The 24,535-nt window shown below is 47.1% G+C and overlaps 1 protein-coding gene across 1 annotated transcript in view; it reads right to left on the reverse strand.

Annotated features, from left to right (window-relative positions):
• Positions 1-24,535, reverse strand: part of LOC144152724 (metabotropic glutamate receptor 5-like) — a 518,399-nt gene that overhangs the window by 186,824 nt on the left and 307,040 nt on the right. The gene's annotated exons all lie outside the window — the stretch shown is intronic.

Consider the following 24,535-nt stretch of genomic DNA (forward strand, 5'->3'; position numbering starts at 1 on the left):
GATGCTCGAGCAGAAACTCGCAACACCACCAGGGATTGTCGCGTCCCGGCACACACCCGCTAAATGCTCGAGCAAAAGTCGGCATACGCTTCCGTAAATACGACAACGGTCCTCTACAATAACAAAGTGAGCGGTATCGCAATGCTACCATATATACGAGCCACACGAATGCTCTGCCACCATGAAACAAACGCCCCAAATTTGTCGGTTTAAGGCATCATATTTCTTTGTTCAAGTTTGATTAACTCGACTGCGCGTTATATTTCGCTTCCCTCCTTCCTTGTTAAGTTTCGACCACTCGAATAAGCGCAACACCAACTTCAGCGACAGGCGCAGCACTTAGACCTCACCTATCTGGTTCCCCTCTCCCTCCGTGGTTCTTTTCTTTAGTGATAACGATGCAAAACATCGCGGTGAACTAAGAATCTGCGGAGGTCATCGTTTTCTTGATGGTTATCAAAACATCAAACTTCACAATTAAATTACTTTAAATTAACTTCAAGGCATAGCTGTGTACCCTCACATGCTATACTGCTTAGCCCGCCTTCCCCATTTTCTTTGTCTTTTAGGTGTTTAAGATCACTTGACTTCCGCCAGCTACGCAAGCACTGTACCACTTGAGGATAATGAAGACGTCTTAAAATGTGCTAGGGTACGGCTTGAACTGCGCACAATTTTTTCGCACAAATAAATATGCCTTCAGTTACAACAAAAGGCTCTTTCGAAATGTGCCGCTTCACAAAACGCGCTGGCCATAAATTAAGATGAAAAATGTTGCGCTCCGCACAGGCGATTTCCTCTCGGGATTTAAGCAAATAGCCGTTTCTTTATTGCGCCAGCGGAGGCCGCTTTAAGAAAAGTTTTATTCGTACAATGTGCGTTAAGAATCGAAATCATTTCACAGGCGCAGCTCTGTCCACATTCTGCGAGACAGCCGTCGTTAGCGGCGGCTGAAGGCCGCAATCTTTTTCACGTCCTCTTAACATTCATCCGAGGGGACCATTCACAGAAACCTCCCCGACTGCCCTCCCCTTCGATCTTTCATTTATGAGCAGAACTGTCTTGTTTTATTGTTTATCGCATCGATCGTTATCGTACGACCACAGACGGCGCGCACACAAAGCTGAGTTGGCAACAACGGCTCAACAACAATGCCGGGAGCGCCCGTTGTACAACTCAGCAGCGACCACCGCAGTCGCCGTGTCCCAGTCGGGCGCCGGGCGCACACCAAACTTTTTCGTTTCCCTTCGGTCGAGGAAACAAGAAAACGGACGCCGAGCTGTCGGCGTCAATTGTGCTCCCGCAGAGAACGACGCTTCCTGTCCGGCCGATTGTTTTTAACGATGACGCAAGCGTGTCGTAAACTTCCATGGCAATCGGCTAAAAGCGTTCCCAATACCGGAGGAAAAAGCACTCGCTTCTGCTCTAAACGCCGAACACCGCTGCCGACCTGAGGGCGGGTGTCCGCCAGTTCAGAAGCTTGACTTACTGGCGGAGTTCGCATGCATTCGTTTTCGTTAAGGGGGGAAAATGCGTGCTGCTTGTTTTGGAAGGCTCTCAATACATTTATTCAAGAACATTTCTTTTTGGTTTATGCCAAGTTATTCGTGCGCTTTTCACTTGTTTTACTGATGCGGTAAATAAATGTACCAACGAAGAGTGACATTCAAACTCATTGTGACGGGCGCATCAAAAAAAAAAAATTGAGGGAAGACTTACCCCTCGCCTCTGCGTATTCCGCAGTGTGATTTAGACTGCAGAGTTTCTTTTCACCTTCCAAAAGCCTGAATATATTTCTCATGTCTGTGTGGGTTTATTAAACGGCGCTTCAGCCCGCTTTGACGGATGAGAACCTCCCACTTTTTTTTTCTTCGACGGCAGCCGTTATAAGCACGTATTTCTTTTTTATATATATAACGAATCTGTCGTCAAGGTATGTCCAGTGTAAATTGCGCGCCAGAGTGGAGAAAACATTTGCAAAGTACTCATGCACGTAAGAAATTTACGGTATTCTTCGAGGAATAAGCAAGTCCATGCGACGCATCACTTCGCTTTTTTCGAAGTTTTGCATTTAACCTATTTATCTCCCTCACAATCCGTTCCACGTTTTGACAAAATGTTTGTCGGTATGAACTTCTCGAAAATGTCTTCTACAGAATGCGTGCCTTTCGAGAGAAGCTGTATGGAAGATGTCTGGATTGAGGACAGCCCACGAGAAAGCAGCGACAGGAATAGCACTGTCCGTGAACACTAGTTTTACTGACTTTATTTGGACAACGCTCACCGTTCAGAGGCTCACTGTCGGAATGCAAATGCAGATCTGAATTGAACAACTGGGGCCAAACCTATACACGAACCCAGATATCAGTGCACGGAAAAAATAATGAGAGCGTCTAAAATTGAGTGCGTGTACAAGCAACACGAAAGGGAGCCGTTCTTAAACTTATCTTGTAGACGTGATTGTTTTTGTTTGTTCTTTCATTGTTTTAAAGCACTTTTTGTTATTAAAGAGGTGGAAAAATAGAAGCTATCGTTAAGTTCCACAACGTAAAAAATGACGTTTCTACAATTGTACAATTGTACAATTAATTGTTGTAAAATTAATAGCCAGAACGAAACAACATGATTTCGAAAGATATCACTTTATGCTGCGCCATGCACTAAATATTGCGTATGGCCCAGACTAACAAAATAGTGAGCATTACTTAACACGCCACCCCGGAGGAACGGCTAGGAAAGTAAACAGTGCTACAGATAATGCGGCATGATGTTTAATAACTGATGAGGCCTGCAAGGCATATGCGCAACTGTATTTTCCGCAGCCACGTGAATTCGCACAAGCCCTGTTAATTGAGACAAATGAGGGACAGCATTTCTCACAAGTCACTTTTTCCATCTATGCGTCCCAGTAGATGCAGCGCAGAGTGGTTTAGGCTGGCATTAATAAATCCACGCAACTCGAGCGCTCCGACTCGTGTCCCAGGAACCCGAGTGTGAAAAGAAACTTTCGCTAACGTGAAGGGAGATGCTTTACAGGAATATTGCCGCCGCTGAGATTGCCGCCACGGTGCGTCGCTAATAAAGGTTTTACATATGTATAGTGTCGGCTTGGGACGGTGCTTCGTGTTTTCCGTTTACGTCGAGACAGGGCGAAGTGATAGCGAAACTGCGCATGCGCAGAAGGTTATATTGTTGTGCGCATGCTCAGCTTTGCTTTCGCGCACCTCACTGTACACGGGAGACGTGACGCGGGCTCGTATGAAACTCACTAACGACCTCCAAACGGGGTTAAAAAATGCCGCAGCGAAGGAAAATCAGGACGGTAGCACAACATGTTCTTTTTTTTTTTTTTCATTTCAAGTGCATTTCAAAACGGGCCTGTGCAGCCAGCCGCAGCTAGAGATATGAGCGGTTGAAAAAAAAAATAATAAAGAAAAGCTTCAAGAGAAAAACAAATCTTTCTCGTTTTTCTTTTTTTCTTCAACCAGGATAACATTAAAAACACAAACAGAGCTTCTCCGGGGAAATCTATTTGTGAAGCTACGAATCTGCAGTGAGGGAAACGCTTTCTGAAATCAATACCTTAACGTAAAATCGTGCGCAGATTTTGAGAGCGCAAGCTCTGGTGGGACATTTGTGACGCAGCGTGTAACAATTATATTCTTTTCAGTGCTGATGGAAATATTTATCGGGCACTTAAATCTCATAAGTGATTTGGAGGCGAAATCTAGCGACTATCGACGACTTCTTCACTGCTGCATCGTGTATGCGCTGCCGTCACGTTCACCTGTCATGCGGCACGCATCCGGATAACTCTTGTTCAGTGGTTTAGTGCTGTAGTGACCACACGTGGCTGCGGCACTTGGCGACCCGGGTTGCAATTTTTTTTTCCTTTTACACCAGCCGTAATTTGGTTTCATTCGTGTAGTCGCCACCAACTACGGTCGGTTTTCGCATTTGATGAGACCTCTTTAGACAAAGGCGTAGGAGCCTTTCGCCTTAAGAAGTATGCCGATTTTTCATGGATCTGTGCGGAATGGTCTTGTTTCAATTTTGTAGATGTTTCTGAGTAAAAAATCCCTAAAAGAAACTCTTTTTTTTTCACGCCCCTCAAAATTTTATGAAAACTTACATCTCGAGCCGCAGCCAGGGGAACCACAACTAGGGATCCAGGCCCTCCGCCGGGCGGATGCTCTAACTACAGCCCCTGTTGTGCTTATAAAAGATTTCATTCAATCATTCACTCAATACACAGGAGCAGCATACCTGACAAGTCCTTTTAAAAGAACGCCCAAGCTCATTTGTAGGAATCTTGCTTGTTGTCGCATTGCGTAGTGCAAGTCCTGCAATTCGTCGTTTCATTTTTGGCGGAAGCTTAGAGGCCTCATTTCCTTGTAGAGCCCAAAAGAAGTCGGTGGAATAGGCGCCATTCGAGGCTGCTTCGCGAACTATTGCTACGATGTCACAAGGGTTTACAAACTTGCTACGAGCACACGATCAGCAAACGACCACACCAACCGCCGCGTTTACATTTTGCGATTTGCGCTATCTTTTCAATAGGCGGACATTTCCCGCGGATAGTGAAAAAATATGATGTTCCGTATATTTAAAGACGATAGTCTTTCTTGGGCTCCTTAAACCCAGAAATTTTGGTCTGTCTGTATGTCTGTCCGTCTGTCTGTCTGTGACTCGATTCAGCCACCCGGCCAAAATAAAACAATGCCTGCGCAATTGTTTTATATAGTCACAGCTAAATCTACCCGTCTAAGTCCGGTGTAATGTTCATACTTGTCAACATTGTTGAAGCAGAACAAGACACTACGCAAATATAAGACAACAAATTAGTACAGAAGTAATATTTGCAGTGTTCCTTTATAAAAAATCATACATGCTTGACTTTTGCGAAATTAAATACTTCATCAACTGCAGAAAAAAAAATTCACCCCGCCGTCGCCTGCTGTCGCCCGCGCCACTATAGCTTCTGGCGCCATTTTAAGAAATCAACCGGCAACAGTTACGAAAGGTTCCACTAGATAGGTTTCACGTTCTGCTTGCAACGCACGTGGAGTATAGGGAAACGTGGTTATATAAACGTTGAAGTAGGGCGCCTCGCTTCACGCGCGTCTTCGCCGTACGGCAGCGTTGGCATCGAGACACCCGGTTTGGAGCAGTGGAACGCGGGAAATTTAAAATGATTTAAGCAAACCTTTGCTGTTTTTACCTTGGGAGGAGCGCGACGCAAGAGGAACAACATGAGAGGTGAGCGGTAAAGCGAAGGGCGGCATTTACTTGGCAAAAGTCGATAAAGACTATCGTCTTTTGACGACATTTGCAACGAAAGGAGCAGATACGCGGCCCATGTTTCTTTTTGCTTGCCTCCAGACACCCCGAGACGATCTTCAAGGCGTAGACGTCCAGCACCACGAACCCGATCAAAGAACATATATAAACAACTAAGCCGTTACTGTCTGGTGCGACCTGTTGATAATAAAAAGTTCTCTAGAATGCCCATTATGCTTGCTCTTCTTTGTATCGCGGATAATACATCAAGCGTAGATATTAGCTCTTTTATCAGGCCCTGTTAAGTCTTCCTTAACGTTGCGGGGTGCAGAGGCAAACACTCCATCGCAGTCAGCCCTAATTCTCCCGGGAAAAGAGAAAAAGACAGACAGCGTACACGGCCTCGTCACAAAGCAGCAGCTCACTAAACACGCCGGACAATAAAGCGGCCATTTTCTCTGCCCTCACGGCGGATAAGCTACTCAGGCCGGAGCAGAGTGATTGCTACTGTTACTGTTCTGGCGGTGGCAGAGATTGCAATCCGCTCAGAGTCCACATGTACGGATCACGTTCCGGCGCCATCCGGCTAAGTGCTTCGAAGGCAGGGGTCGAATAAGAGAAACATTTAGTGCTTCCATTCCTAATAGGAGTGGGCACCGGCACCGCTGGCTCAATGCGTTTGCCTGCTATAGAGTGTTTGCGTTTGTCGTTACCAGGGAGCGCTGCCGTTCGCGACAAGCCGTTCGACCAGGCGCGCGACAAGGGTTGGCGAGAAGGATAAGTCGCCGGTGTTTGCGCTGCGAAATCAATGTCCCACCGGTAACGGAATACCAAGAGGGTAAACCGCGGGAGGAGTGCGTATTTCGGCGTGGCAGGTAAGTCTGACAAAAGAGTAACGTGCGCGCAAGTATGCTTCAGTTACGGTAAACCAGCTTACCTTTTTCTTAAAAAAAAAAGGGGGGGGGGGGGGGGGGGGGGAGGGAGTGAGTTGAAAAGGAGAGGTGCGGAGCAACACGACAAAATTAGATTAGTTTCGGACCCACTCTTCCTCAAAGAGAGCCCAAAAATAACTGAGTTGCTACTTTCATTACTCCTGTTAATTTCGACAGCCCGGTTAGTTCAATCTGATCCGCCGTACTCGACAGTTCCGTGGTTGTACGTTTCGGATTTGTTCCTTCGTATTATGAATTAGTTTTCCCGTTTGTTTCCTACTGACTACTTGTCAAACCGTTGCTGCCGATTCTACGATTTACGTCGCTAGATTGTCATTTAGCATCCCCACACTATCCTCGTCCTCCACGGATAAAAGCGCGAATTTGTTGTGAAGAGTAATTTTAAAATATTGCGTCCTCGCCATGACTGAATCCGCGGTTTGTAACTGTTCAGAAGTCTCGCTCTTTCTCTTTTAAGATTCAGCCTTACTTTGCACCTGACCATCCCATCACCGCTGCTCCGAATCTTGCTTAGCACCTCCATGTCCTGCACAATACCTGGATTGTCACTTAAAATGAAGTCAATTTTTTTTTTTTTTACCGCTAAGACATTTCTATGTTGATTTCCATTCTTTCGTTTGCAGAAGGATGTCTTCACTTTTTTGAGGCTGTTTGTATGTGTATGTGTGTGTATGTACAGTGTATGTCCCGGACTGTTGCGACTGCCTATTCCGAAGCTTCCCCCTGGCCTTTCCCCCATTCGACATTCATGCGTGCCGCAAGGCAGTGATCGAAGAAACACTTGAAATAACAGGACGCTTAAGAGTATCTAAAAAGAATCTTGGTATGGGTACAGACAGAATGTGTGCACTCAGACGAGCAGGCTAACCTCACACACAACACGGACGAGATCATCAAAGTAGCAAGGCGTTGGATTCGGCTATTTGGTACTTGTTTGAATGGAATTAAAAACCAGCAGTAAACACAGGACACAGAAGAAAACGATGGGGCAAGCCGGCACTAACAACTGAATGAGCAAGGCGCTTGAACGCAGAAATACCTCCCGAAAACAGCATTGCGCATGTGTGAATAGTCATGCGTAGCATGAACGAAATGTTACCAAGCAACCACAGCGTTTAGAAAGTTCATCTCTTTGATCGACAGAAGCAATGACGCGTCACACCAGGCTATACGCCTGCGACGTTAGACCAGAGAATACTACTAAGCGTGCAGGATTAGCTCGCGAAGTCCCGCTAATAACATAAGATGAGGTTGAAAAGGCTCTCAAGGGCATGAAAAGAAGAAAAACTGCAGGTGACGACGGCATAACCATGGATCTTGTAAAGGAGGGAGGAGATTTTGTACTGTAAAAGCGCGCTTCCCCATTTTCCGAATGCTTAAAGACTGTTGAAGTGCCCATAGTGTGGAAAAACGCCAACATTATTCTGATTCACAAGAAGGGCGACACACCCGCCGCGGTGGCTCAGTGGCTAAGGCGTTGTGCTGCTGAGCACGAGGTCGCGGGTTCGATTCCCGGCCGCGGCGGCCACTTTTCTGATGGAGGCGAAAAGAAAAAACTCCCGTGTGTACGAGATTTCGGCGCTCGTTAAAGATCCACAGGTGGTGAAAATTAATCCGGAGCCTGCGTTGCGTCGGCGCGTTAAACCCTACAATCAATCAAGAAGGGTGACACCAAAGACCTCAAGAATTACAGACCTATTAGCCTACTGTAGGTTGTTTACAAGCTGTTTGCCAAAGCCGCATAGGTGACAGCCTTGATTCCCATCAACCCAGAGAGCAGGCTGGGTTTAGGAAGGGCTACTCAACCAGGGATCACATCTGTGTCGTCAATCCAATGATAGAAAAATCTGCAGAGTACACTAAACCGCTTTACATGGCATTTACAGACTACGAGAAAGCGTTTGATTCCGTAATCACCGCAGCCGTGCTAGAAGCACTGAAAGACCAGGTAATACAGGAGACCTACATAAGATTTCTAGAATACATAAATAAGGAATGCACGGGCAGGACAAGCCTCCACAAGCAAAACAGTAAATTAAAGATCCGAAACAGAATAAGACAGGGAGATACCATCTCTGCAAAACTATTCACAGCATGTCTGGAGGGGATATTCAGGAAGTTTTACTGGTAAAACGCAGGATTACGAATAAACGGAGAATACTTGGGCCATTTGAGGTTTGCAGTCGACATAGTATTGCTAAGCGAGTCTTCAGAACACTTACAAAAAGGGCTTCAGGAGCTAAATTCAGAAAGCAAGGCCCGTAAATAAATATGAATAAATCTGAAGTAACCGTGACTAAGCATGCCGAAAGGCCCTGTTCAGCAAATGTGACGAAACGCTAGAACAAGTGGAATGCTACAACTACCTCGGTAATATCGTCTGTTCTGATCCCAACCACGAGAAAGAAATCCGGCGCAGGATACGTATGGGCTGCCGTGAGCACTCGGCAAGCACTCCCAAATAACGAAAAGTAAGCTACCTCTATTACTTAAACGAAGAATACGCAACCAATGCCGGTGATGACAAACAGAGCTGAAAGTTGGCACCTTACTAAGTAACTTGAAAGCAAACTTAGTTCGGCTCAGCGGGCCATAGGAAAGAGAATGATGGGAGTAACGTTAAGGTAGAGGGAACGAGCTACCTAGATCAGAGAACAAACTAGAGCAGAAGATACCATAGTCCAAATAAAGAAAAATAAATGGACTCGGGCTGGCCATGCAGCGAGACGAACAGACAGCCGGTGGGCTACCAGGATACCAAGAGACGGGTCTGGAGGAAGGGGAAGGCCAATAACTCGAGGGGGGGACGACATAAGGAAATTCGAGGGTAAACTTCGGACTCGAGTGGCGCAGGACAATCGCGGTTGGAGGTCAGTGGGAGAGACCTTCGTCCTGCAGTGTATCTAGGTTTTTGTTGTTGTTGTTAATTCTCTTGTTTTTGTTTTGTTGTTGCTATTGTTGCTTTTGTTGTTGTTGTTGTTGTTGTTGTTGTTGTTGTTTATGATGATGATGTTTATTGTTTTAAGGAGTTTAGTAAACTAGAGAGTTTTAGTATAGCGGAAGCACCACTTTAGCACGCCCATAGCGTTAGCGGGCACGCTAACCGTCGCGTAACGAGGCGCTATCCGTTTGCGATTGCGGTGCGCAATCGTTAACGCCACAGCTAAAACGCTATACTAAAACTCTCTACTACTGCAAGTACACTAATATACCGTTAAAAGTATACCGCGAAAAAAAGTATACGGTTAAAACCAAAATCCATGCAACCGTCCAATCAGCGTCCACAAAGGCACAGATATTATAACCCCAAATAGGCTAATCAATGTTTTCCGAGTTTGGATACACTCGGCTGGACCGCCATACCGAGTAATGACCAAATCCTAGTATCCTAAATTTGTAAAGCCCATACTGCGATTACACTCCTTCCCTCTGCCATAAACGTCGGCTGAATCCGAAAGGCGATCAGCGCGCGCTTATCAAATGTCCTCTTTTGCATGCCTTTCAAGCGAAAGAAAGACGCCAAGCTTTCCAAAATCCTCCCTGGGTGCACTTGTCAAATAACAATTGTCTACCTTTTCCTTAAACGCCACCCCTGCCCCCTACACCAACACAAGTCAGATATTAGAGATAGGGCGCACACGGTTGTCGATATGTGTCACAGCACAGTTCACGCACACTGTTTTTCTTAATTTTCCTGTGCCTTTCATTTCTCTGTTTTTCTTCATTTATAGTGGTACTTTAGTATTCCGGGCACTGAACTCTGCCAATGAAGGCCAACTTTCTTTCAAACTTTAGTGCACCTTGATACTTTTACATTAAAATTAACATACGCAGAGCCTTATATCGCTGATACAACACAATTCCATGTATGCAGGCGTCTTGACGTGCAATTTCTATTTCGTCAAACGTGTCCTTTTCAACCCATTCCAACTAGCGTCCTTTAATCTGGCTGACGTCTTTGTAGAATTTTTAGTTCGTAGTTCATTGTTCTCAAGATTTCTACGTGTATTCGACGTCCATTCTGACACTGATAGTACTGAAATTTCTCCGATGTGCCATTTGAATGGCCGGGCTTCAGTAAATGCAGCCCCTTCGTCACATATTGGGTAGCGCTGTAATCCGTTAAATCCGGGTTGATTCTGTAGTTAAGCTTTGATCGGCTTCTAGGAATTTCGGCAAAGCAACCTGAAACAAATCATGAAGGCGCTAGGTAATCGGCGCTGGGTAATCAGCGCAAGAACTGGAATTTACATTTAGAAGGAGGAAACATGACCTCAGGATTGCCACACAACTTAATCCGGCGACAATTTTAAGCGGCATGTTTAGTTAGCTATAGTCGGCCGACGGCTGTTGCATACGCCCACACGAGAAATCTGACCTTTCCGGCAAGCTGTAAGCTAATACGCTTCGCCCTGCAATAAAGTCAGATGGGCCGTAGGACATTTCGTAAGGGCAATTTAACGGTACCGCTCCAATGCCAGAACGTTCTGCCCGCCTCCCTCCCTCCCAGCGCTCTCTCTAACGTCCACGCAGAGCCATTTTCTGGATTAGTACGCAGTCGCTACGGCACTGGGCGGACAGGTGCGTCAAGGGCAGCTGCGCGTGTTTCAGTGGAGCACATAAAAGTGCGCACGTACACGCCGTTTCAGATCCGAAGCGGTGCCGTGAAGGACGACGCGGAAGTGGTGCTTTGACCGGACTGAAACCAGTCCCGCGCGACCGTAATCGAAACTGCGGACCGACCCAGCACTCTGATAAGTGCCGCTTCGACCACTGAGGGACGTATTGGTTCTCAAAGCCGAAAGCGAGCTCAGCGTCGAGCGAAGTCGCTATCGAAGCATTTTTCCTTTCAAGAATCACAGGTTAACTCATTCGGATGATCGATTTCTGGGACGGTATGTTTTCTCGGTGAAAGAGCACTTCTCCTCCGGTATGGGGCGTATTTCTTTCAGCTTTTTTTTTTTTTTTTTGCAAACAGTACAATAACATTGCACAATGCTGGCCCCTTTTTTCGTTGTTACTCAGCCAGTAGTTCCTAAGAATTCCTTCTGGGCTACATAAAAAAAAAACTTTACCACCCCTTCCTAAAAAAGGTTGAGAGAAGCACGAAAGTTTTCTCACATCATAACTGCGCCAAAATGGCGTCAAAACCTTCGCTGAATACGCGTCCAATCGATCGTAAAACCTTCAAAGACCTAGATCGCAAACGAAAAACAAACCCATGCAGCGATTTTTGGCGCACTAAGTAAACGAACCTGCGAAAGATGTAAATGTAACCGATATGTGGTTTATGAGAGAGTTTATGCATTTTGTAGCGTGAGATACACTGGCCGAAGTTGAACAGTTCCGCGTGGCTCCTGGATAGCCGTGCTGCGCATGCGCGAGGAGCAGTGACGTCTCACGGCGCACAGAACGTTGCTCGCTTCCCGGCGTCTCTCACACACCCCACGCGCCCAACGGCTTCGCCGACCTCCGTCTCGCACGTGGCGGCCCGGTCCACTTGATGATCATGCGAGGGGAGGCCGGGTGTGGGACCGATGGCTCTTGTGTCCAAGCAACACCGGCGTGCGCCTGTGGAACCAGCTTAGCAATAGGGCGATTGGTGTCGCTGCGCTGGAGCCGCTTGATAGATATACATGTGTCACATAATGCGTATACCATGTGTGTGTCATTGAAGTAGCAGTAAGCATGATAATCAAGCTAATCCTAGACAACCACGAAATCTAAGAATAGCCAGCTGTACCGTAGCTCACGCTACGTATATCCTGGCGTAGCCGAGCTAAGCCACTGCTAATTTTTTACTCCTCCTTCATGATCGATGCGTGCATATTGTCACGAAACGAAGTCGAAGAGGACGAAATTGTGTGCGTGGTGCGTGGCCTTGCTTGGTGCTGTGATGGACGTGATCATGTAAATACATCGCTTCGCATTCAGCCATTGTTCCTGCCATTCGTCCTGCCGCCACGTAACATTTTGGTAGTGGTGCTGGGTACATCCCCATACCGGCACTCAAGCATTGCCCGCCTCTGCTTCTGATGCGTTTTCCTGAGGGTTCCTGGATTGCGTCGGCTTGCCCCAGCCCCGGAGCTTCATGGACACGTCCACGTCCCCAGCCCCGTGTCCCCAGCCGACGAGCCGCCGCGACCAGCCGAGAAGTAACCCGCCGTGACCAGAACTGACGACGATTCCGCTTCCCCCGCCCAGTACACCAGCGCATCTCCAAGGGCCTTCGGCGTTTCAGCTGCATTGACGGGCATCACTATTCGTGGGTCGTGGTTCATCGAGTTCATCCCCTTCATCCGTGGCGGCATGGACTTCCTCGTTGTTTATGATCACCTCATTTATCATTCCACGTGCTCGCCCAGATATCCACTGCGCCCCCGACCGGGACGGTCAACGCGTCGACGAGGGCGCCATGTCACGAAGAGAAGTCGAAGAGTACGAAGTTGTGTGCGTGGTGCGTGGCTTTGCTTGGTGCTGTGATGGACGTCATCATGTAAATACATCGCTTCGCATTCAGCCATTGTTGCTGTCATTCGTCCTGCCGCCACGTAACAATATTTTCTTATCCAGAACCGTTCCTTTTTCGTGATCTTCAAGCAACCGTTTGGAGACAATGGAAGCCCGGTTTCACGCACGCGTCGCGTGTGCACAGATCTTATCAGATCTTTTCGGTCGAACAACCGGACTATGGCGAAATGAATTAGATTTTTTTTTTTGGCAGGACGCCATCAGTCCCACAAAGAAAGCTTTCGCTTTAAAAAACTGGCCGCCACATCGCCACCCAGGACCACAAATGGCCCCTACTTTCCATGAAGCGCTTTCGCCTGAAGCACTGTCCCCTGCTTCGTCCGCTGCTTCGACTCGAAGTCGTGGTGGTGCATTCACGTTTCGTCCGCAGACACGGATCGGCACAAAAAAAAAAAAATTCCCGCGCCTTCCCGCGAGGGGAACACGAGTAAATGCAGAGCATTGGGGCCTCAGTACTGGTTGAAGGCAGTGTTGCTTCCATCGCTTCTTCCGTGATGCTGGAGTAGCAGACACGAGTAAACGTGGGAGCGAGCGCCAACCAAGGAAGGAAGGAGCAACGCAGTGACTGAAGCACGAGCGACCGCTAGCCGCTTTATATTTGCAGCGCGTGTAGTAGAGGGAGAGCAGTACGGGGGGGAGAGCGCGCATGCGCAAGCAGCGCGCGCCCTTCCACGCCCCACCGCGCTGCTCTCACGCACCTGTTATACGCCGAGACCGCGACGGAGCGAACGGGCTGACTACGACGCATGCGCGCGCCAGCTGCTGTTGAGAGAGAGGAGGGAAGGAGGAGAGGCGCACCTGCTGCGGACGCGGAGCTGTGGACGCCGTCCGACGCAGGAAGAGGCGAGGCTAAGAAATGCTCTGCATTTAAAATGACCCGGATTGCGTTTATGCATCGCTAGGCACTGCAAGAAAACGTCCATTCTATGTATAAACCTATAGGACAGTGTGCTTCCACGGGAGATACCTGTTTCTGCGTCTTTTGCTGTGTGTTAACCTTTTCAAGGTGCATACATCTGCGCGGCGAGGCAAATTCTGCGCACAAACTATACTGCGCTTTTGACCCGTAGTCAAAAATCACTCCGCGTATCGTGCACGTACTTTTGTAAGTGCAATTCTTCGTGCCGGATTTCGTGCAGGGTCCCAATCGTCAAATCGGGAAGGCCGCGTCCGACATAACGCAAGAATTCATATATACTTGGCCGACTACCTGCGATGACAACTTCGATCTCACAACCGATGCTGAAATGGCGGTAAGTCTCATGCCACCTCATAGTATGTTATCATACCCTGGCGAACAGTCGCTTCTCAAACAAAATATAGTGCTGCAAGCAACCGTCAGTTCTGCACTCGCTCTACGCAGGGAAGATGTTGTAAGGCGCGCCGAAACCTCCAACACCGATTAACCTGTTGGCGTGGAAATATTGGCAAGGCGTGGCTGACTAGCTCCGCCGACGCCTCTGCGCCTAAGGGTTCGAACTGTTAATGGGCATTTAAACCCCGAAGTTCGCGCTTGTGTGGGGCTGAGCGCATAATATTAGGTGTCTACTATTAAGGCCCCCAAAGGAAAGTACAGCTTTGCGCCTCGTGTGCGCGGCGTACTAAGGAGATGAATGGAAGCTGTGCCGGGCGTGATTCCTCGGGGCCACGTACAGCATTTTTCAAATTTTTCTAGGCCAAGCGAAAGGCTTCTGGGACACAAATATTTCAAAGCATAAGCCTAACGTTCAATCGTGACCAAACTATTTTATGACCGTAAGGTAGAAATGTGTTTTCTCGACCTTTTCGGTATAAAACATTTTAGGCCCTCTCGAAAGGTTAGCTTGTACTTGGAAATTGATGTTGCCCAAGTACTTTCACCATGGCCTAGAAAAGTTTGACAAAGGCTGTGCCTTACGCACGCAAGAGGTTGAAGTGTCACGATGCGGGCGCGTCCAAAGCGACGGCACGATTCCCGCACGATACAGTTTTGAAGCAGCCACGAATAAGCTCCACGACGAGAGAGAAATCAAATCAAATCAAATCAAATGCCTGTGGGGTCTAAGAATTTCGAAACATTTTGAACTCACCAAATTTTATACTTACTTTCAGGGGCAGAAATTTTGTGACCTTTTTAGCTTTTCCTGAGGATTTCAAAAAAAGTCGGTAAGCGCGATTCTTCACCTGTACGGTGTAATTTTTTCAGGAGCCTCGCATTTCCATGCTAGCAGGGCAACAAGCGGCCCGCCACCGCAGCCGCTCGAGCCATGCCGCGTGCAGCAGGCGTGGGAAAGCCAGCATGTGCTGGCGTGCGTACCTTGACGGCCGCTGCCTCCGCAAATCCTCCCGGCGAGCACCGCGAGAGCGAGAAATCATGCCTTCTGAGGGAAAGAACCATTTGTTAGCCACGGCTGCTTGGTGTCTACATTAAGGGGCTCCGTGACTGAGGGAAGCTGTGGCTCCGTTGGCACGGACCGTATACGTCTGAATTGTCGATCGTGGCCACCACTGCACTTGCACCTGACACGCTTCCTGGAAAACGGCATAAAAAGCGTTTGTAAAGGCGTCCATCGCCCGTATCTCAAAGAATAACTGTTTTAAAACAAAATGTTTAGAGCTTAATGCCCTGACCCGACACCTCGGCTGTGATATGTGCGCGGGAAGGGAGGGCTGCATATTAATGTGGACCAATGAGGAGCCGCATTGCTATAGCGTTTCGCCATGCTTGAAAAAAGCCTGTTTTGACTAACACCGCGACCAAGCCGTGCTCTCACCTTTGACTAACTTATAGCGACCGTTTTTTTTTTTCTTTCTTTTTGTCCTGATAAGAAAAATTCACACTTAGAGGAGCCGCCGTAAACGTGCGGCTAAGCGATCGCGACGATACTCTGAGGAAATTATTACATGCTTTAACACTTTAACGCGACAGAAACATGCCGAGCACGGGAACGTGCCGTGTGTGCGTACATGTGTAATTCCCTGAGGTAGATGGTCCTTCATGTACAACAGTAGGGTATTGGCCCTGTCGTGTTTTGTCCGTCGTCCCCCGACTATCTGTCATGTGTCAGGTGTGCGTAAACATGGGTCGGTATCGGTAATGGCCTGTACTTCTGGCGTTTCCTTCTCCAGTTGCACCTGAACATACAAGCCGCGAAATCTTCAGCCTCCTAGGCCACAAAACAGACCGCGAAGCTTGCACAGAAAAGCAGCAGTTGGAGCCTGTAATCAGCGAAGACTCTCGGACAACTGGTGGGATTCCCAACTACGCAGGGGGCGATTATTCAATACCCGTAATTTCGAAACTGGCAAAGGCATTTGTTTTCCAGGGGCGAACTTCTCAGTTTTTTTCCCTTCGCGTCCGTTTCAAAGTGCCCATTTTCAGCGAGCCTTGATTGGCTGAAAGCAGACAATCCGAATGTGACGCAGCCCAAGCAAGGCGGGGGCCGGTTTTTGTGCACGTCATTGGCGAGAAGCCTCGCAAGCGCAACTACATCACGATGGAAATGGATAAAATGAACGGACGTCTTTGAAGCGGACACAATACCGAATTACGCCCCAGATCTCGTACGCACCATGGAGGCGGCAACGGACATACGAAACAGCGACATACGTACGACTGGGAAAAGGACCTTTAAAACAAACTATTCACTGCAGTCGCTGTAGAATGGGCTTTAGAGCATCATGATCACCAATTAACAATTTCCTGCAGAGAAGCAATGCATGCATGCGTGCGTGTATGTATGTATGTATGTATGTATGTATGTATGTATGTATGTATGTATGTATGTATGTATGTATGTATGTATGTATGTATGCATGCATGCATGTATGCATGCATGCATGTATGCATGTATGCATGCATGCATGTATGCATGTATGCATGTATGCATGCATGTGTGTATGTATGTATGTATGTATGTATGTATGTATGTATGTACGTACGTACGTACGTACGTATGTATGTATGTATGTATGTATGTATGTATGTATGTATGTATGTATGTATGTGTATGTATATATGTATGCATGTATGTATGTATGTATGTATGTATGTATGTATGTATGTATGTATGTATGTATGTATGTATGTATGTATGTATGTATGTATGTGTATGTATATATGTATGCATGCATGCATGTATGTATGTATGTATGTATGTACGTATGCATGTATGTATTGATTTATTTTAGGGTTTAACGCGCCGATGCAACGGAGGCGATGAGGGGCGCCGTAGTGGAGGGCTCCGGATTAATTTTGACCACCTGGGGATCTTTAACGTGTGCCGAAATATCGTACCCACGGGCGTTTTTGCTTTTTCGACTCCATCGGAAAAGCGGCCACCGCGATGTATGTATGTATGTATGTATGTATGTATGTATGTATGTATGTATGTATGTATGTATGTATGTATGTATGTATGTATGTATGTATGTATGTATGTATGTATGTATGTATGTATGTATGTACGTATGTATGCATGCATGCATGCATGTATGTATGCATGTATGTATGCATACATGTACGTATGCATGTATGTATGTACGCCGTATGCGTGTGTATGTATGTACGTGCGTAGATACGTACGTATATGCATACAGATACATATGTACATACGTAAATACATACATACATGCATACACATATGTATGTACGTACGTAGGCATGTATGTATGTATGTATGTATGCATGGTGTGTGTATGGATAAGTACGTATGTATGTATACATACGTATGTATGCATGCACGTATGCACGTGTGTGTGTGTACATGCGTGAACGGGCAAGTGTCTTGCTTTTGAAATAGCAAGTGGGAATATAGCTTTCTGGTGGTACCATCTTTAGTGCACATAATGTTTAACTTGCCTTGACAGGGTTTTGTGTCGTTAAACAAGCTACGCAACGTCATGCACCGTACATTTCGGAAGAGTTATATCTCGCAAACTTAGATCTCGCTCAAAGCACATATGGCCCTTACACGTACTAGAAGTTTGCAATTCTTACCCCCATGCTAATTACATTGTCTCCGCAATGCAAAATTAATTACAGGCCATCAAAAACTGGTCGCGGGCACGTTCGCTACAAGCTAACATCTCCGCACACGCCCGTAATTCGTTTTGCCGCCACTACTATGCGAATAAAGATAACCTCGTTTTACGAAAGCCGTGGCGAAGCCATGCAGCAACCCGTAACGTGGCGGGCAACTGGAGAGGGGGGGTCTTAAACCCGCCCATCCCAGATGCAAGCAGCATCGTCAAAGCGCTAATAAAGCAGGATGGCCGCACTAGCACCCCCCAGACAGCAAGGCCTGCCAGCTTTCCTTCTTCCCTTATATTTGTACTTAAGCCGTTCGCCTCGCTGAGCTCGCTGGAGGCGATGTCGTTACACGTTGTCCACCCGAGGAGTAATTTACGGTAACAATTTATCTGTGTCTCGGATGCAAGACGCATACCTTGTTACTGATCTGTTATTGGCCTGGCATCTGCGGTCAGAACGCGCAGTCAACGCAGCCGGTTGTCACCTCAGAAATAGATGAATACCAAAGTGCCGAGAAAAATTTATTAACCCCGTTTCGCTCTATGCTTCGCTACAAGTCGCGGAGGTTAGAGGAATGTTTGACCAATGAGCCTCCGGCTGTCAGTGGCGTTGAGTAAAAAATGCGAGAAAACGAGGAAGTGCTAAGGCCGGCTTTCGCACCTGAATGTGACGGCGAGGACGAGAGACCCGCGTCATCCGCACGTATCCGAGGAACGTATACAAGCGGAGACCGGTGGCGTCGCCATAAACAGCAACCTTTATCGCGCCTCCAAAAAAGCTCATCCGGCGGGTGCACCATCCGGCCGCTGCAGAGCCCGCGTGAAAGCCGTTACCGCTGCAGGTTATAATACTCCGTCCACATGAGATGGCGGTGGGGCTCCACGCGATGGTAATGTGCGCTTCGTGTTGGGCCGCGGTGGTGAGTTGACTATACGGCACACCGCAAGGTTTTCCCTCGCCCCGTTACTCTTTTTTTCCCCGTGCAAAAGTGTCCACCGATAACAAACGCTCCAGGCGAGTCTGCTCCACATGCCGATGTCGCCGGGAAGCCGAAGGGACGTGGGAAGAATGGGGAGAGATAGAATGTAAAAGGCTAGAATTGTGCAGCGGGATTCGGTGGGCAGCGACGCATCTATTTGCATTGCGCGTAGACTTTCCCGCTCTAGGTGGCGTTCCCAGGGGCTTAGCGTGCGTGTCGCGCGAGCGGGGCTCTCCCATTCAAATTCATTACCGCTGTCCGGCGCCTTCCACGGGCGAGTGGCCTCCTGCCATGGGGCTGCTGGCGTAAATGAGACGCGCGTGAGCGGGTCGTTAATTTCATCGGCTTCAGTTCGTTCGTGAGAGCGTAGGAGGCTGCAATGCGCAGTTCACTTTCTATTTCAATAACTCACTCACTCACTCACTCACTCACTCACTCACTCACTCACTCACTCACTCACTCACTCACTCACTCACTCACTCACTCACTCACTCACTCACTCACTCACTCACTCACTCACTCACACAGTTCAACTAAAAGAGTTTAAAAGCCTTGGACAGGGCGGAGAGGGTGGAAACGGCTAACGCTATATAGGCTGTTTTTGCCTTCCTCCAGTGCTTTTTGTCTTCTCAACAATGACACTTCTTTAACCATCACTGCCGTCATTAACCTAATCTTCACCCGCAATTTATGTTTCCGGTGTTTTTTTTTTTCTTTTTCTGGTGCTAAAGACCAGTTGCGCCATTTCAAGGATTTCCGTAATAGCGGGCCTAATAATGAAGTATATATGTAGGCCAAAACATTTCCCAACAAGTAATGATAATGGCGAGGTTCGTATATGATAATATTGCTTTGCGCACAGGTAGGCTCGCGATATTTAAGACAAGCGCAAGCATGTGTAAACAAAATTTACGGTGTTCTTTTACTTTAAAGTGCATGTCGTATTTGTTTGTCATATTTGTAAAACAGGCACTAAAAATGGAGAGAAACACTAAGCCCCACGCTATCGTGAGCGCCACCAAACCCAACAAAAACAAAACTTACAACTGCGTTGCTTGGTTTAGAGCACTCAGACCAGGTCGCATGAAAAGAAATCGGGGCGAAGGCAATCCAACAATGAACGTCACGCAATATTTTATTTATTTATTTATTTATTTATTTATTTATTTATTTATTTATTTATTTATTTATTTATTTATTTATTTATTTATTTATTTATTTCACAGAAAATTTTAATTCACCTTAACACGTTTCGAGACTAAAAAATTGATGTGGTAGTTTGTTGTTCCAATCTATTATTGTGCGAAGAAAGAAAGAGTATTTGAAACTGTTAGCTTGGGCAAGTATAGAAGTGAGGTTTTTGGGAGGATACCATTCTGTTAGACGCGGAGATAACGGAGCAAGGATGTTTAATAGGTCTAGTACACTTTCTTGCCGGATAAATAGAGAATAAATGTTAGTTTAGCTAGTTTTCCTTCGACATGCTAGAGTTTAAATCATTAATTAGTTCAGTTGGGGAATCAGACTGGCGAAAGCGGTTGAAAACAAAACGGACGGCTAATCATTGGATTTTCTCTAGGTTGTTATTATTATTTTTTTACTATGGGGATCCCTCACTTCCCATGCATATTCTAAACCAGACCGGATTATTGTATTGTATGCGAAGAGCGGAATTTATGTCTTAGTATTCCTAATTTCCTACGTGCGGATGAAAAACTCTTTTCAATGTGGGAAGACCAAGTTAATTTGCTAGTGAATGCTGCGCCAAGATATTTATCACTGTCTGTTAGTAAAATAGGGGTTCCTTTTATACTGTACGGGTAAATAAATGGCTGTTTTCTGTTAGTGATGCGCATGAACACAGTTTTATCAGGGAGTATATTCATGCCCCAGCGGTCACACCACGTAGTGGTGGCATCGACAGATTGGAACAGCATTATCTGGTCATTTTAAGGTGTAGCAGGTGTGGGGAGGGCCTATCCGTGATACACATCCTCATTCAATGCAAGGCACTCGACATTACACGACTCAAACACTTCAGAGAACTCTACAGACAACATATTCTATTACATCCGTCATACTTTTTTAGGAGACGATGCCATGTTTTCTGTTCAGCGTACCTTTAGTTTCTGTCAGAAGTTCACTTCTTACAGCTCATGTCATACCACCCATAGTTTTACCCCTGGTCCTATACACCAGCCACATTTTTTAGATGCGACGCATCTCTTGCTCTCGGGTATGTCCCTCCGTTGTCGCGGCGTCCGCACGCTCACTGCACATGTGCAACTCTCCTCCGTTCTTCTCTCCGACAGCTGTGCGCAGCGCTCTCGCTCCGTCTAATTATCATAACAACAGCTCGTGTGCGCGCGCTCCGCCTACGTTCGCGTCTGCTCCGGCGCGCAAGCGTGCGCATGCGCGTGACTCTCCCCCCGGCCCCTCTCCTTTCAAAAGCGGGAATATAAGCGGGGGAGCGGACGGCGCCGGATCAGTCAATCGCTCGCTCTCGCCCTTGATTTGACTTTGCTTGACGATACCTCCGTGCTTGACTTGAAGAAGATCTTCCGATGAAGACGTGATGGAAGCGACAGTCCCTTCAGCGAGTGGACTGACGCAATCCAATACCAGCGTCAGTCCAAACGCTCATACGAACACATGCGGGTGTTCGTATGAGAACACCCGCATGTGATGGAAATGCATCATACGCGTTCACAACACGTTTCACGCGATTTAGAGAATCAACCCAATGGAAACGCCAATTGAACCCCCCTATGCGTCGCATCACATCAGGGTTCCCTCGCGGGAGGATGGGCGTAATTTTATCTTTTAACCCCTCTTGGTCTTCATCCTGGCCCTGAACACCAGTCGTGCTCAGTCTTTAACTGGTTTTATTCGTGTTCCCACTAACCAATTTTAGTTGTCACCTATTCATCTTAACACTTTCTTGGCGCTCTTTGCCCTAGTTGGCCTTGCGCCATTAACATTCAAACATCGTCATCCTCATCATTTTAAGGAGTTAACTGAACAGAATGAAAAACAATCATCAGCAAATAAACGGATTTCTGCATTTTGTTTAGCACATATTCTAATGTCATTAATACAAATAAGAAAAAGTAAAGGCCCAAGGACACTTCCCTGGCGAGCACCGGAGTTAAGAGGGAGAGGGTTGGAATAAACGTCATTTGTGAACAAACTGCGTAGGCCAACTTAATCACGATGCAACCCATTTAACAATTACAGGGAAAGCCAACCAAATTAAGTTTGGGAATTAGTTTGGAGTGCGGTATTGCATTAAAGGCCTCGTTGAAGTCGAGGAAAATAACATCAGTGTGGCCTGATTCATCAAGAACAGAAGAGAATGAATGGGCACAAGAAATTAATTGGGTAGTTGTACAAAAGCCTTCACGAAAGCCGTGTTGGAATGGTGATAGAACATTTTGCGCGTCTAAAAAAATGATCACGTAATTTGATATGTGTTCCAGCAGTCTACAACAGGTGCTTGCAAGAGATATCGGTCTGTAGTTGGTGACGCGGAGATTATTTCATTTTTAAGTACTGGATTTACTGGAGCGATGCGCGAGACTGCGGGTACAATGTCTTGTGATAAAGATAAGCGAAATAATATAATAAGAAAGCGGGAAAGCGAATCAGCGTAGTGACGTAAAAATACATTTGGTATCTTGTCCGGACCACAACAAAATTTTGTTTCAATGTTTAGAGGCATATAAAAGATACCCTCGAATTTTATGAAGTCAGTATCTATTGCTGTGCAGTTGCTACTGGCGTTATCGGACACGCATGGGTTTGAAAAAACGTAGTGAAAGTTGATTGATTGATTGATTGATTGATTGATTGATTGATTGATTGATTGATTGATTGATTGATTGATTGATTTATTGATTGATTGTAGGGTTTAACGCGCCGACGCAACGCAGGCGATGAGGCGCGCCGTAGTGGAGGTCTCCGGATCAATTTTGACCACCTGGGGATCTTTAACGTGCGCCGAAATCTCGTACACACGGGCGTTTTTGCTTTTCGCCTCCATCTGAAAAGCGGCCACCGCGGCCGAACGTAGTAAAAGTACCGGTTGAACTCAGTCGCTATTTCTTTCTCATCTCGAATCATTTGATCGCCCAGTTACCAAACAGAAATGTTCGGCCTTGTATAAGTGCGGAGCACTTTAGGGGCCCGGCTTATTGCCGTAGGTTGTCCGGGGTCACGGTATATAGTCACCGCAGTTGCGCTGTGTCACGCACCCAAACAAAGGCTTCGAAAAAAATCACCGCTTCCCCTGGTCGGAATCAAACCTGGGCCCCTCGCTTTAAGAAACCAATGTCAACCCTATTGCGCTACATAGGCACACATTACTGATATGCAAAACGTTGGGAGTGATCTTTGCGTTGCGCTGTTGCTAAGCCGCAAAATAAGTACCCAATAATATAAAATAAGAAAAAAATGGTTAATGCATTAATTACCTTAAATTAATAAAACTTCAATGCAGTGCATATCATAGAGTTTCATACTAATATACACTAGAGGGAAATGTGGCGCCACCGTCTAGGGGAGCCGCGCTTCGGTGAGCGTGCCGTCATGTACCGGGCAGGCACGTTCCACTTGTCCTTGGCATGGCTCACGAACAGGCTGAAAAGTTGGCTTTGGCTGCAAGAATGCAACAATATTACCGCAGAAAATTAATCGAATTTGTTTTGTTATTGAAAAATAAATGCTCCATAAAGATTGATTTGCCAGGGATTATTTAGAAGCTTCATGGAAGATGAACAAAAAAACAATGTTACCCCTTTTGGCTTCAAGACGAAAAAGAAGCCATGTGGCTAACCAAGCCAAGGAGGCGAGGAACGTCGCTAGCTGCAATGGCGCCGCCCACGGCGGCACGCGAATGCAGCGCCAGATTTCCCTCTAGTATATGTTAGTATGAAACTCTATGGTGCATATAGATGTTATCAGGTAATGCGGCGCCCTCTCTTGACTACTTTTGGTATCAACGCCAGGCTGATACTGCAACAGTTAAAAGAGGGCGCCACAGCTTCTTTGGAAAATCACTGCTCCGAAGCCCACAGTTTTCACGTTTGTTGAAACTGCTCTATCATTCTTTTAAAGCGAAGCTTCAGTGTCCTCACTGATGCCGCTGCAGGAAAGCCAACTTTCTCTTATGATGATGATGATGATGATGGATGATCGGGGTTGAAGTCAAAGAAAAAAACGCTTCCCGTGGTCGGAATCGAACCTAGGTCCCTCGAGTTATGAATCCGGCGTCTATTGGTGTCTATTTGATTGCTTCATTCGCGCCGTGTGCGGCGCCGTACCGAATCGCGCCGTACACCCCAAACCGAAACGTTAGGCCGACGGAGTGCAAACCCGAGAGCTGGGGCCGAATTCTCTAAAACGACGGGGCGTCGCTTTGAAACGACGTGGCAGCGCCATGCAAATGCATGTGTTCTGGGGTTGGGGCCGTCGCTTTGGGGCGGCGGGCTGGGGCAATCAGCGCAGAAAAGCGCCGTGGCAAGGGCGCGAAGCGACACCCACTGCCCCCCCGTCGCTTCACTTGTCGCTTCGCGCACTTGCCACGTCGCTTTTCTGCGGTGATTGCCCCAGCCGGCCGCCCCAAAGCGACGGCCCCAACCCCAGAACACATGCATTTGCATGGCGCTGCCACGTCGTTTCAAAGCGACGCCCCGTCGTTTTAGAGAATTCGGCCCCTGCTGTGGGTATTGCAGAAAATGGTGCGTAACCCCGGAGTAGCACATACTCGCAGCGTGGGATTGG

The sequence above is a fragment of the Haemaphysalis longicornis genome, unplaced genomic scaffold (assembly GCF_048455015.1).
Source record: "Haemaphysalis longicornis isolate Haplotype H1 unplaced genomic scaffold, Haemaphysalis longicornis Haplotype H1 scaffold_9, whole genome shotgun sequence".
In the NCBI taxonomy this organism is placed as follows: domain Eukaryota; kingdom Metazoa; phylum Arthropoda; class Arachnida; order Ixodida; family Ixodidae; genus Haemaphysalis; species Haemaphysalis longicornis.